Genomic DNA, 15,614 nt, shown 5'->3' with positions numbered 1-15,614 from the left:
GGGTGTTCAACTGCGGTGACTTGGGCATAGAAACAAGCATCTATTCATATTGGATAAGGCACCGAGGACAGACTAAAGAAGCCATTCCACCCCGTCTAGCTTGCTGGACCAGCAAGTCCAGGGTGATTTATAGCAGCATCAATCACTCAGAGCTAAATGCATCATCAGAACGTCTCCGTGTGGTACATGGCCGATAATGAAATAAACGATTGCTCTTTCATTTCAATTGCAAGATGATCACAACAGTTTTAATTCACAGAGAATTGTATATAGTTAGTATAGCCCAGGGGCACATATCTTTCAGTCTCTGTCATAATATATTCAAAGGACTCAGCCATTCAGACAACACAGAACATATTGCTCCACTTTAGCCTGAGGTCATGACTGCACCTAGTAAGCAATTGGGTGCCCGCCCCTGGAATCCATAGTGAAAAGTCACACTTACAGTGTACCAGACACATCTGGACTGTGAGGAAGTGGTTTTTTTTTTTTTTATTTTTAAAAACTTAAACTGTAAATTGTCTTTTAGGACTAATTTCTCACAACTTAAGGGAATTATCTTAACCCAACAAGGTGATGCTAAAAAATTCCAAAAGCACAACTGTAAGACAGAGTTCTCATTTCACCCGAAGGGCCTGTCTGCTTTTTGCACTTATGGAGAGAAGTGTGGCACACCAGGAAAAAACGTACCTCATATATGTACATATAATCCCCAGGACAGCAGCTAACCAAGGTCCTGAGAAGTGCAGGCTCCCAGAGCAGAGAAAGCAGGAGTATATGTAGAATTTACCATAAGAGAGGTTAGAGGGAAATCTGTCTGATTTATTAGAGAAGACCACCCTGAAATAGCTCAGCCATTCAAGAGCTCAGATTTCCCTACAAGGCACTACCAATACAAACCCCCAAGAATTGCCCAAGATGGTGAGATATCATGGAGCGTCTAAGAAATCTTCCATGAATGGGTATCACCAAAATTCAGCCCAGTACAGTTATACTGTAATCCTTTCCAGAGAGACAAATCCCTTCCAACGCACGCACGCTCCATTCACTCCTAGCCCTCAGGTTCTGAAAGCTTTTCTGGTCCAGTTACAGTGATCTAAGATGACCTTATGGTCTCAGGATGCTGAAGACTTCCATCCTAGTTCACTGCATTGATGGCCGATGAGCAACCCATTGAGGCAGTGCCTGGTGCATTCTTAGGCAAGGGTTTGCCAATGAGGGGAAGGTAAGCCTTTGATATTCATGGGATTTCTTGCAGTCGTTTATTTTGTGCCTGTGTGTCCATGGACCCACGTACCACAGCAGGTGGTGTGGAAGTCAGGACAACTTGCAGCATCAGTTCTCTCCTTCCTTCCTGTGGGGAACCAACTCAAACATGGCAGGAGGTGCCTTTGCCCGCTGAGCAACTTGTTGACCTTTCATTTTGCTTTTAACTTAACATACCAATAAGATTTAAAATTCCTGCGTACTGACGCTACAAAAACACAGCAGTAGTCATCATCAGAAGTTTGTTTGGAGATAGGGGCCAGGAAAAGGGCTTGAGGTACTTTATATTACAGCTTTACGGTTTGGGGGTTTGTCTGCTTTTTGAGGCCATCTTACCATGTTGACCACACATATCTAACCATCCTCTAATGTCATGTGGATGTTAGAGGTAGGGAAGTTTTGGGACTGTGAAGAAACATGAAGAGAATACCAGTAAGATCCCTGGAGGAATTTAAAATATAGGATGACCCAGCCAGAGCCAGCCTCAGCTAAGGAAAGACACAACCTCAGCCCCAGTTCCCGTTTCCAGCACAGCTTCAGCAGCAGTTCCAGAAACAGCCACCAAGGCAAAGCCCTAGCAAAACCCCATCAGCAAACACAATCCCATCCTCAGAGGATGTTCACAGCTCATCTGCCAAGCATGACCAACTCTTCATTGAAGACCTCTATGAGTCGGATGCCTCTCTAGAGCCAGTGTCGTAAGCCTGTTGTCACTGAGCCTGTCTCACTCTTGGATTCCTTCTAAGAACTTTTAAGACATGAGTGTAACAAGGAAGAGCTGGCACTATAGGCCAGAGCTCAGGACATTTCTAAATCTATGGGCTAGGGAGAATGGGTACCCACAGATGCATGGGACACATCCTGGTATTGACTCCTTTTTGAATGCATTAACTCCCAACCAGCTCTGGGGACACCACCTACTTTGACTGAGCTAGCATGTCTGGATGTCCCTACCTGGCTATAAACACTCCCACAGTTGATTTGAGGATCAAGAGAGCAAGTCTGTAGCTTGGTGGGTTTCTAGGACCAGCAGTAGAGTGGCAGGGCATGGGTGTCTTTCCTGCAGATGCTATTGCCCAGAGCTCTCTGAGGTCTTGGCCTGAGTTCCTCCATGGAAGGTGTTTTGTCACCTAGAGCTGGGATTCAGTAGTTCCCTCATATGCCAACTTAATTGTTCCCAGGCTGAGGCTTAATTTAATTAGTTTATTATATAAGGGGCTGTCTGGAGGCTCCCAGCATTCCTGCCTCCCTGTCCCAGTGTGTAGGGATTACAGGCACTTGCGACCACTCCCAGTCTAGTTTTGTTTTCTGAGATGGAGTCTAACTCTAGGCAGCCCAGGCTGTTCAAGGCTGGCCTGGAGTGTCCAGGGAACTGCTTGCTTTTGTCCCCAGAGCACTGTGACCATAGCTGGTATCTGAGAGTTTGGACACCAGACTTAGAAATTCTTTAGGGTAATTTTTTTCACCACGAGTTAATTGCATATTAAACATTCACAATATATAAAAACCGTCCAGCTATTTTGAGATGGTGTTTTGGTATATAGTCCACACTGACCCCTACATTCTGCCTACATCCCTTAGTCCTCAGGGTTGGAATTCTAAGCATAAGCTAAGACACCTGGCTTAACTATGAGTCTCTTTTCAATGTCTAATGAATGACACAATAGGAGATCATTACACCTTTTCTTTAAATAAAGTGATTTTAATGTAAGTAAATGTTAAAAGAATTTGATCCAAGTTAGGCATGGTAGAACACACATTTAATCATGGTGCTGGAGAGCAGAGGCAGTCAGATCTGTGAATTTCAGGCCAGCCTGATCCAATTTCATGAGCTCCAGCAGGGCAGCAAGGGTTATGTAGACAGACCTGAAGGAGAGATAAACCTGTTTTTTATGATCCCAAGTGTGGGATCGGAATGGTCTTGTGAGAGAACAGGTGATGTTAATCCACTAGAAGACCAACCACCTCGTGTGGGAGCTTGATTGTTGCCAGCTGAAAAGATCCCGTAAACAGACTCTAGGAGGAGATATAAAAATGAGCTGAAAACTGGAGGCGAGGCTTTTTTGGAGACTTCAGATAGCTTTGGCTGTTCATCACTGCACTTCGAGATGCTCCTAGAGAGAACCACTCGAAGGAAGTCTTTGGGGCTCCACCTCCGGCTCATGCTGCGGTTCCGGGTTCTGGTTACTCCAGGTTCCAGCAGAAGAAATCCTGCTGATTATGCCAGGAGAATCGCTCCTCAGAACTGACATCCTTACAGTTTTGTTATTGTGTTCCTTAATCCTCTTTTCCTATTGGTTTGGTTAGTTGGGTTATAAGTGACACGTGCTCAATTAATAAGTTGTAATAAAATATACTGGTTAAAAAATATAACAGAACAAAGTGACAGCCTACAGACTGGGAAAAGATCTTCACCAAGCCTACATCTGACAAAGCTCTAATATCCAAAATAAAGAACTCAAGAAATTAAACATCACCAAACCAAATAACCCAATTGAGAAATGGGGCTCAGAACTAAACAGAGAACTCTCAACAGAGTATCGAATGGCTGAGAAACACTTAAAGAAATGCTCAATGACCTTAGTCATCAGGGAAATGCAAACCAAAACAACTCTGAGGTTCCATCTTACACCCATCAGAATGGCTAAGACCAAAAATTCAAGCAACACCTCATGCTGGCGAGGATGTGTAGAGAGAGGAACACTCCTTCATTGCTGGTGGGAATGCAAACTAGTACAGCCGCTTTGGAAATCCATCTGGCGCTATATCAGAAAACTGGGAATAAGGCTTCCTCAAGACCCAGCTATTCCACTCCTTGGAATATACCCAGAAGATGCTCCACCACACAACAAGAACATTTGCTCAACCATGTTCATAGCAGCCTTATTCATAATAGCCAGAACCTGGAAACAGCCTAAGTGTCCCTCTGTAGAAGAATGGATAAAGAAACTGTGGCACATTTACACTATGGATTACTACTCAGCTATTAAAAACAAGGAATTCCCAAAATTTGTGGACAAATGGATTGAACTAGAAATGATCATAATGAGTGAGTTAACCCAGAAGCAGAAAGAGTCAAATGGTATATACTCACTTATATCTGGACACTAGTCCAAGGGGCATGTCCCATGAAAGTCTTCACTTACTAGGAAAGTGGGACAGAGGGGAAGACATTCTATTGAGACTCTAGGTGAGAGAAGCATGGGCGAATAGGGAAACAGAATGATCCAGAGGGTCCTAGAAAACTACAATAAGAACATTATGATGGCTGGAACTGGGCCCAGGGGTCCTGCTCAAACTATGGCACCAGCTAAGGACAATACGAAGTTCAAACCCCTACCTAGATCTAGCCAATGGACAGGACATTCTCCACAGTTGGGTGGAGAGTGGGGACTGACTTTCACATGAACTCTGGTGCCCCATATTTAACCAGTCCTCTGGATGGGGAGGCCTGGCAGCATGAAGAGGAAGTATAGAAGGCTATCAAGAAGAGACTTGATACCCTCTGAGCACATACAGGGGGAGGAGGTCTCCCTCAGTCACAGTCATATGGGATGGGAGTAAGGGGAAAATGGGAGGGAGGGAGGAATGGGAGGATACAAGGGATGGGATAACAATTGAGATGTAACATGAATAAATTTTAAAAAAATTAAAAAAAAATTGAGCCTACACAGACCCTGCCTTTAAAAACAATAAACTAAATAAAATTAAAAATATAAAAGAATGAATTCAGGCTCCAATACAATGGTGGTAATGTAGAAGGTCAGACCCCTGAATCAAAGCCAGTTATCTAGGACTAAGCTGAACCTCTGAGAGCACTAGTACAGCAAAGCTCCATTCCTGCCACAGGGATACTGGTGACAACCACCTTGGCTTTTATCTCCCTTCCTCACTCATAGAGATGGCCCATAACAAAGGACAGGTACCTTGGGAGATCCAGACTATTATGGTGCTCCTTCACACCCATGAAGATATGCTACAGGCACCTTCCATTACTGTAAATAAGACCAATACAACAGAGAATAAAGATGGATTGGAGTGACAGTCACCTCTAATCTTAAAGTGCTTGGCTTTTCAAAAACGACACTCATGTCTGTCACTAATGGCCATTAAGACTGCATGGACCCAGCTGGACCACCTCAAGATGAGTGTACATCCCAGGAAGAGGTCACTGTAAAAATCAATCACCTCTAGGATCAAAACACGGGCAAGTGGGAAAGCCTGTTTCAGCCAGACGTGGCTGTTGAAAGCACAGGGTCAGGGACCCAGACCTCCTGTCATCACTGCTAGGAGGTGTCACCACAACACTATCTTTCAGTAATGTGTGAACTGCTGGAGTTGGAGGTAGTGTCAAGCTGGTGATTTATCAAGGAAGTGCCCCTCAGGCACACGGGTGATGTTTAACAGGGACATTGAAAGATCTCAGTGCAGGTGTGGACTCAAACAGGCTGACCAGGCTTCTCGCTACGCCACTGCTATGCAACTGCTATTATGTAGGAGACAAGTGTGGGAGTAAAATGAGTAACTACAGGATTAAGTACAAAAAGACCTTTTTTTTTAGATAGTCTCTCAAGTAGCCTGAGCTATCTTGGAACTTGCTATGCACATCAGGCTGTTTTTTAACTCAAAGATCCTCCTGCCTCTGCCTTTTGAGTGTTGGGATTAAAGGCAGGCTCTACCTCACCTGACCTTGTACATAAAATTCTCACCTTCCTTTGTTGCTATTGGTGACTTACCAGGAAAAATTTAAGGGGGCAGCATGTAGAGAAGAGAGCCAATGGGACTGCAAATGTCAGGATCCTCACCCAGAATGCTTTGCGAGCAGGAGTGGGCCTCCACACTGTAAAATCCTCTGCTAGCACAGTGTCAACTCCAGCTTTGCTCTGGGTTGCCATGGGCAAGATTAGTTTTCTGAGTCCCAAGGCCATTGCCAACAAATCCAAAGGGCTCCAAAGGCTTTGCTAGTACTAGCCAGAAGCAGTGCCACTGTGTGCCTTACTCTCATCAGAGACAACTCTTGCTGGCTTCAGAAAATCCTCAGTGGTTTAAGGATCATTTTTTCAAAGGAATCCCGAAATACTTTCTCCAAATTCTGAGGAGATGCTTTGGCATGAAGGGAGCCCACACAAAAATTGTGTACAATGAGTTTATCAGCCACTGAGAACACGCCCACACGAACCCCAGTCGGTGGGAAACGCCCACACGAACACCACTCGGTGGGAAACGCTGACCGACTTCACCGAGTGGCTGAGCAGAGAGGGCTTGTGTGAAGAAGAGAAGACACCAAAAGGGTGGCACATCCAGTACATAGACAGGGTTCCAGAAGCCATTTGCCAGGGACTGGAACTAGGAAAAGAGAAAAAGTGAGACCTTGACAGTGAATAAAAAACTGCCAAGTTCATTGAGGATCAACTGAGAAGAGGTCTGGAAGAAGAAGAGCAAGAGATGCCTGTTTTTATGGAATTGAGCAAAAAAAAAAAAAAAAAGTGGTTAGAGAAAAAGTTACATTCAATCTGAATAAAAGAGCAGTTAGCTTGGCTGGAGCAACATCATCCAGGTCAAGCTGTTTGGGTCCAAGGTCCCTGAAGATGCAGGGAAGCACAGCATCAGTGAAGCAGAAAGAACCTTCGCAGAACTCAGCTCTGCCTGCGGAGAAGAAATCTGCACTGGATGAAATTATGGAGATTGGAGAGGAACAGGAAAGAACTTTGCAAACAGACTCTAGTTACAGCCTGGAATCATGTGAAAATTACAACCAAAAAACTTGGAGAGAAATACCACAGCCAAAAAAGTTGTGGTTAAATATTGACAGGCACATTCTTGGAGGATCCAAAGCACAGGACTGATCCAGGAATAAAGCACATGGGGAGACACAATGTCCTGACAGCCACAATATACTCTGGTGTTCTCTATCATGGTCACTGATGAACAAATCAGGGCACTGGAACATGTCTTTCTCAGGAACATGTTCCCAGACCAGCAAGAAATCCAGGATCTGGCTTCAATACTCCAGTTTTAGGACAAAATAGTGCAGATGTGGTTTAATTGTCAGAAAGAGAAAGTGCTGTCACACTGGTGATACAATCAGTGGATTTTGTCTTAGGCAGAATCCAATAGTGCAATTACAATGGGAGGAGCATTACACATTCCAGTGATAGGTGCATCCTCCAATCAAACCTTTCCAAAGATTGGGGGCATCATCCAACCCCGCCTTTACAGGGATATGCGCATCATTCAACCAGGCCTTTCCAGTGATGGGGGCATCATCCAACCAGGCCTTTCCAGTGATGGGGGCATCATCCAACCAAAGCATGCTAATGAGAGGAGCATCATCCAATCAGGTCCTGCTAATGAGAGTAGCAGTGCTGGGACTAAAGATGTGTGCAACCATACCTGGCTCTTTTTTTTTTTAACTGAGCTAATTCATTTTATTTTTCTTGTATAAAAACCCTTATGTGTCAGCCCCAGCTGGAGCCTGTGTCCATTGAACAGAGACTCTGGAGTGGGTTTTCACAAGATGATCAGTTAATTCCTGATAAGGAAACTTGGTGAACACACTTTCCAGAGGTTGGTTGTCAGGTAGCTGTAGGCTTTGGAGATGGCATAAAAAGTGGGCTTGGCAAAGTTGCCCAGGGTGGCAGTACACCCCTGGCTGATGTGTAGCAGTCATCAATACTGACCATCATCAGTAGCTCCGTGGGCACAGGAGCAGAGACAATACCAGTGCCTCTGGGGGCAGGGATGACATGCACCAAAGCAGAGGAGGGCTGAGCTGAAGACATCTGTATCAACCACGCCATCCATAGGACTTAGGGGAACATTTCAAAAGGGAAGTCAGAAAGTGTGATAGTACTGTGAGATGCTGTCTCTAGGCAGGGCCTGCCTGTTACACACATGATCTCAGAACCACCATAGTTACCTGCATAGGATAGAGCTGATGAAAACTCCCAGTATGACTTTGGCAGTCTTGCACGGGCCTCAGACAGAGATGAGGAGCTGTTACTGGCAGTTGATGACTGGGTGTTGGAAAGGGTGACAGTCATTTCTTTTTGGAGGGGTTGGGCCATTCCTCAGTGGATGACCCCACACCCCTGTTCAATTGTCAGCACTAATTGGACTCAGTAGGTTTAAAGAGAAAATTTTAAAGAAGACATGTTGAGGGTATCCTGGAACAAGTTTGGGTGAAGGAGTGTAGGTGGTTTGTCAGATGATATTGTATACATGTATGCAGTTTTCAAAGTAAAAAAGTACACACACACACACACACACACACACACACACACACATATGTGATTAACAAGATCTGACAAAGAATATTAGTCTCCAAGCAGAACACTGCCTCTTGAGTTTCCTAACCTAGTCTTTTTTGAGGTTCGGACCTGCTCAAAGTAAAGCAGTCACCACTCACGCTAGGCTCTGTTGGCTTTTCTTCTTGCCCAAGGCCAGGTGTGGCTGGGTGACTCTGCCCAGTCCTATAGTAGCCTGATTAATTGGGTGCTTCATAAAATGCCCACACATTCCTGGGCAGCCCCTCCAGCCTTGGGACATGGAGCCAGTAGAGCCATGTGCTGCTGGTGTCCATGCACATCACAGACCAAGGCAGAGTCAGCTCCTCGAGGCCTTTCCCAAATTTGAGCAGAAAGGTCCAGACGCAAAGGGCATTAGTCATGACAAGCCAAGCCCTGCTCTTTTTTGGCTTGCCTTTCCATTCATCCAGCTACTCTTTCTGCCTTTGGAAAAATAAGGAATAACATGCTTTTATTAAAGATTATGTGCAGTGCTTTGAGGCCCAGAAGAAACAGGAATACTGGACTCATCCTGAGAATGATGAATTCTGACACTAGGAGGCATAAGACAGGGTTCTTTATGGAAAATCTTGGGGAAGTTCTGCCTGCCAGCACATTGGTGTCCTTGTACTTTGCAATGTGGTTCCACACGTTCAGAGTTCAGATAGATGCCTTTGCAGTGCCAGAGTATTTCTCTGCAGCATCCCTTTAGCATTATAGAAACTAAAACCCCAGAAGTGGACTATTGTGCTGGGTGGTTTTTATGTCAACTTGACATACTCTAGAGTTATCTGAGGAGACTTCAGTTGAGAAAATGCCTCCATAAGATCTGGCTGTAAGGCGGTTTCTTAATTAGTGACTGATGGGGGAGGGCCCAGGCTATGCAAGTCATGAGGAGCAAGCCAGTAAGCAGCACATTTTCATAGCCTCTGTATCAGCTCCTTGCCTCCAGCTCCAGGCTCCTGCCCTGTCTGAGTTCCTATCCTATGTGGAAGCCAAGCAAACCTCTTCCTCTCTTACTTGCTTTGGTCACTATGTCTAATCGCTGCAACAGTAACCCTAACTGAGACCACTGTTGATAGTATTCTAGAACAGTCTGATTGGAACAAATATTGGATTCTGGTGGGAAGTTGAATTTTGATAAATCTCTCCAGGATGGTTTTTTGGCAGCTTGTCATAGGTTAGAGTACCTGGTTAGAGGGAACTCAATTGAAAAAAAAAAAAAAAAACCTCTATCAGATTGCCTGTAGGCAAGTCTGGAGGGCATTTTTTTTTTTTTTTTTTTGATTAATGATTGAGGGAAGGCCCAGTTCACTAGGGATTTGTGCCAGCCCTGGGCAGGTGGTTCTGGGTTGCATAAAGAAGCAGGCTGAGAAAAGCAATAGGAAGGCAAGCCAGTAAGTATTGAGATAGCACAAGTATAGATATTTTTATTTCAGGCCCACCAGCCACATCATCTCAGCTTGTTGCTGATGTAAAACAATCTCTATACAAGGTCATGTGTACCACAAACTGTGTTTATGCTCAACATAGTCTATGGCCTTATTAGTCAGCAAAAATTCCCCAACCACAAAGCCAGCTGTCCCCAACTGCCAGGCACACTTTCAAGGTTAGCCTCAACTTCTTGTTAGCAAACTAACTTGAGTCAAAGCTGACCACCCTGTTCCACCATCAGCCCCCCTGCTCAAGCTAATTGCAGTTTTCACCTTTAAATATACAACACAACTTCCCCTCAAGGATGCCTACATTTGTCCAGGGGAACACTGGCTTTTAGGGAACACTCGAGAGCAACTCAAGCCTATAAGATTGGTTGATGCAGGCATCCTGGAGGCAGGCTGTGGTTGTTCCTCATGTCACCCCCCCCCCCCCGCTCTTCCCTCAAGTGAACAGAGGTGTGTGACCACCTCAGACTTGGGACCTGCCAGAAGCTGCTTTGCCAAAACTGCAGGAGAGCAGCCATTAAAAATACATCTCTTATATTGAATGGCTGAGAAACACTTAAAGAAACGCTTAACATCCCTACTCATCAGGGAAATGCAAATCAAAACAACCTTGAGATTCCATCTTACACCTATCCAATTACCGAAGATCAATAACTCGAATGACAACACATGCTGGTGAGGATGTGGTGAAAGGGGAGCACTTCTCCACTGTTAGTAGGAGTGCAAACTTGTTCAACCACTCTGGAAAGAAATATGACGCTTTCTCAGAAAATTGGGAATAGCTCTACCCCAAGACCCAGCTATAACACTCCTGGGCATATACCCAAAAGATGCCCCACCATGTAACAAAGACATTTGTGCAACTATGTTCATAGCAGACTTATTCGTAATAGCCAGAACCTGGAAACAACCAAGATGTCTCTTAATTGAAGAATAGATTAAAAAAAAAAAAAACCTGTGGTACATCTACACACTGGAATACTATTTAGCTATTAAGAACAAGGAAATCTTGAGTTTTGCTGGCAAATGGGTGGAATTAGAAATGATCATCCTAAGTGAGATCCAGACCCAAAAAGACACTCATGGCATATACTCACTCATATGTGGATTTTAAACCAACATAGACATCCTAGGAGAGACTCCACCCAGCAGGGTATAGGAACAGTTATAGAGACTCAAAGCTGGACACTGGATAGAGTCCCGAGAGTGTAGGGTGGCCCTGTCAGGCCACAGAGGAAGAGGTCATATGTAGTACAGGGGATACTAGATGAACTAAAATCAGATGTTAGGGGAGGAGAGCTCCCTTATCTAAGAACTAGGGGAGGAAGGGAAAGAGGACGATACAGGGGATGGGATTGGGGGTAGATGAGGGAGGGGGTGGGATTGGGAGGGGATCAGAGAGGGGGATACAATTGAGATGTAAAGAACTCAAACTACAGAACAAGCAGGTAATTTATATTCCTAATTCCACTACATGGGAATAGTTCTGAGACTGGCAGAGATATAAATGTAAAGGCAGAGAGAGGCCTTATGTTGACCACAGATTCTCTGTGACTTATTATTAGAGGCTACTGCTAGTAAGGCATCAAGGAAGATTTGCAAATGCCTTATGTCGACCCATACAATGGCCAGAAAACTAGCTTTAATTGTTCTGTGCATCCTGCATGCCTCATACAATCATAATGTTAGAGCTGTATAATGCTTATGAGAAATTATGTTTTTAGAACAAAATAACCAGCTAGATCAGACCTGACAGGAATCATTCCTCCCAACATGATGGACACTGACATCCTGCATCCTCCTACTTTCAGCCCCAGATGATTCTGTTGCTTTTACCCATAAGATTTGGACAGCTTCCTGGACAACATTGTAGAAAACATCTGATCCATTTTCGACCACCATTTCAATCTCCTACTAAGCCTGGAATCTCTCAACACTTAGAAACTGAACCACAAATGCAATCACTAGATTGCTTAACCGTTCTCTCCAATTTTGGGGGGCCCATTCCAAGGTATTATTTGCCCCAATTGAACCTGAAGAAACCTTAAGTGAACGATGCCCCATTCCCTTAAAAGGGGTGGGTGGGTGGGGGAGTTGTATAGGTTGCTGTTTGCTCACTTGAGCTGCAAATGCTTATTCTCATTGGGAGGTGGTCATAAGTCATTATTGGTCTTATACAGAGAAAAAATTAGGGGAAATGCAAGAATGCCTCTCTTTGCCTTTATCTTGCATACATAGGCAAGGAGATGGGAGCTGAAAGGAAAGTAAGGGGGATTTAGGAACATAGAGGGAGCATAGAACAAAAGCTAGATAATTGAGCCTACTCTTTATTTCAAGGCCTTAATTGTCACTTATAATGAAGGTTATGTCTAAGTCATTGCTATAGAATTTAGTACACTGATACAAAACATGAGCATGTCAAATACTTGGCAGATTTTAACACAATAATATATATCCTAAGTCTAACAGATAGATATGACTCTGTATGTGGTAAATTAGGCCTTCAAAAGCCTCAGAGACACACAGAATATGGCATTAAAGTTGTTCTTACAATTCTAAATTTCTTCGACAACAAGACAACAAGACAACAAGACAAAGCCCAGCCAACCTCAAAGAAGATGATGACCATCAAAAAACCTCCTTATAGAGATGGCTTCAAAGGTGGCAAACCAGCCACTGGGCAAAATGTCCTTGTTCCTGCCACAAACAGAATATGCCTAAAAATGGGCAACTTAGATGCAGGCAGAGTCGACGGCCACACTCTGCCAAGTGAGGGTAAGCAAGTCCTCAATAGTTCCTGCCCTGTGAACAAATCTGGCAGAGATATTAAGCCAGAAAGCTGAAGATGAGGCTTCAACGTTATAAAGTGTATTGGGTGACTGGTCAGGCAGTAAACTGTCTTAAGTCACTTTGTACAGTTTGGAAGCTGCTAACCCACACTGTTGGTTCACTCAGGAGTTTAAGTTTTATTCCTTCTCAAGTCTCTGAGGGGCATTGAAGACAAGATCGTGTAGTTTTACAACTAAGCTTAGTTGGTTAGGGGACAAGATCATTTTAGATCAAGATAAAGAAGTTAAGCTATTAGAGTTGGGATGGGATAGATATTGAATCTCATTCGGAAATTTAGACCCAACAAGACAGGAAACACTTACTTCAGATGGGATGAATGCAGGTGGCCAGTTCACTATGAATGTAACATGTATGGAACTCAGTATTCTCATGATTGTCATGGGTCTCCCTGCTGTATGTAGTTTGTTTATACATGTGTAATAAAATAAGAGTATTAAAAAACACATCTCTTTAAGAACCCCTAATTAATATATCCCTGCTGCTCCCAATCAGCAGGTTCTCACTTTCCTCAGCTGAGAATGTGGAAGACACCTTCCAGTTCACGTACCTCTGTGGCTTTCCTAGCAGCCCAGCTGATCCCGTTTCTGCTGAGGAACTCTTTTGCAGCCCACGCCACAGGAATACCAGGAGACTAAGAAAAAGAGGAGAAAAGTCAGTCTCCCTAAAGACCTGAGTCCAGACCACTCTTTTTTCAAAATAGAGGTGACTTGCCCAGTTGGCAGGAAAGCATCCTATCAATGCAGGAATTTGGGCTATTTGGCTTCTTGGGGAATTGACGCTGAGCTATTGCTCAGGTCCACCATTGGTTTAAGCCTGTGTAAGATGGTTTGTTGTTCATTTTCTTTAGCTAGGAAAGCTCAAAGCTACTGTGAGTCTAAATAGATCCCCCAACCCCCCCAACTCTACTTCCAGCACTCAGACCCTGATGCCTTCCCAATATTAGAGAAAGATTGTTTGGAGGAGGATAGCATTCCCAAGTAGGCTAGAGCAGAGCTTTGTTATAGCTAGGAGAGAACTGAAGGTATTTCCTTCCCAGTTGAGAGAATTAGTTTTACACAGAAAGCATTAGTCTGACTGAAAGCAAGTCAGGAAGGCACAGGAAGGGTGGAGACAGGGCCTCAGAAGAGAAAACCTAAGAAAGAATGTGCTACTCAGAGACAACCCCAGGTGGACGGACACCATTATCCAGAAAAGAGACAGAGACAATACTTAAAACCCTGTCTCCCCCACTCTGCCCCCCCATCTTAAATATCATCCCGGAAGATAACTGAAGTTAGTGTTCTAGCTGCAAGACTTCTTCGCCCCTCCCCAGTTCTCTTTTCCAGGGATCCCATGTTGTAGGGAGTTTCCCACCACCTCCCTTTCCACCCTCTTTTCCTTTTTTACATGACAACCCCCAGCAAAAGTTGACAACCTACCAAGTTTTGGGAAGAGAGTCAAAGCAGGAAGGGTTTTACAGCCAGTGGAGACTTGTGTCCACCCCTGCTCCCAAAGCATTCTGGGCAAGCAGCCTGGTTGGAATCTCTCTCTCTCTCTCTCTCTCTCTCTCTCTCTCTCTCTCTCTCTCTCTCTCTCTCTCTCTCTCTCTCTCTCTCTCTCTCCTTCCCTCTCTCTCCTTCCCTCTCTCTCCTTCCCTCTCTCTCTCTCTCTCCCTCCTTCTCCCTCTCCTCTCTTTTCCCCTCTCCCTCCCCCTCTCCTTCCCTCTGTCTCTCTCTCCTCGCACCCCACTCCCCCTCTTCCCTCTGTTCTCTCCTCTCCCTCCTCTCTCTCCTCTGTCTGTGTCTCTGTCTATCTCTCCCTTCCCCCTATACTGGGAAGTCACCAATAGCAGTAAAGGAAGCTGAAAGTTTTACAGCCAGGCTGGAGGGCTGGCTCCCTCACTCCTCCAACCACACAAACATGTGCTTCGCATGTGTAGCCATTCCTATCCCTTAGCTGAAAGACAAGCCAGCCTGTACTCTTTTCTTTCACCTTCTGTGCTGTTAGATATCACCTGGTGTGCCAATAAGCCCAGTTTTTCAGGGTTTTTTTTTTCCTTCATTTCTCTCAGGCCTTGGGAAAGGGCTCCAGATTATGGAATTTAGGCAGCTCCAGGAGTTGTGTGGTCTAAGAAAAACGTGTACTTTTCTAAGAGCCTGCTCCTGTTAACTTGCTCTGATGAGCCCAGAATTTCCTGTTTGTTCTTTGTAGGTGCAGCTTGTCTGGCCTCAAGCAAACATTGTTTCATGGAAAGGGTGTGGAATTAAAGACAATCGCCTGCTACTTCATGTCAGCACACCTCTTCCCCACCTTCTCAATGGAATGGTCCAGAGATGCAGGAGTGCATCATCCGTTAGTGCTCTCACCTGGACCAGTTTGGAACTTAGGCTCCCATAGGTTCCAAGGCCCTGAGTACATGATAGGGTGTATGATAGCCTTTTCCAGGAGTGTCAGAATTGTGAGGGCAGGCTACAGTGCTGAAGGACTTTGACAGTAAAGGGTGACACTCTGTGGACCATGATTGGTGGCAGATAAACTTGACTAAATCCTCCTTCCCTAGGATCAGTTGCTCCAAGAACAACAAAAAAATTTATCCTTAGGCACCCGGTGCTTCTGCTTTTCCGGGTAGTAAAGTGGCAGCTGGGTCTGTGGGTACCACTTCCTGCTGCATCGAACCAAGAGTGCTGTTTTGTAGCATGTGGGTTTTAAAAAAATCTGTTTTATTTGGGTTTTTATACCTCTTCCTCCCTTCCAACCCTTATCCATCCTTATACCTCCCAACTCCCCAACA

The 15,614-nt window shown here is 44.7% G+C and overlaps 1 pseudogene; it reads left to right on the top strand.

Moving 5' to 3' along the window:
• The first annotated feature begins 6,159 nt into the window (after positions 1-6,159).
• Positions 6,160-15,614, top strand: part of LOC127195336 (DNA/RNA-binding protein KIN17-like) — a 149,676-nt pseudogene continuing 140,221 nt past the window's right edge.

The sequence above is a fragment of the Acomys russatus genome, chromosome 11, assembly GCF_903995435.1.
Source record: "Acomys russatus chromosome 11, mAcoRus1.1, whole genome shotgun sequence".
NCBI lineage: Eukaryota > Metazoa > Chordata > Mammalia > Rodentia > Muridae > Acomys > Acomys russatus.
This window is presented reverse-complemented; position numbering and strand designations above follow the sequence as displayed.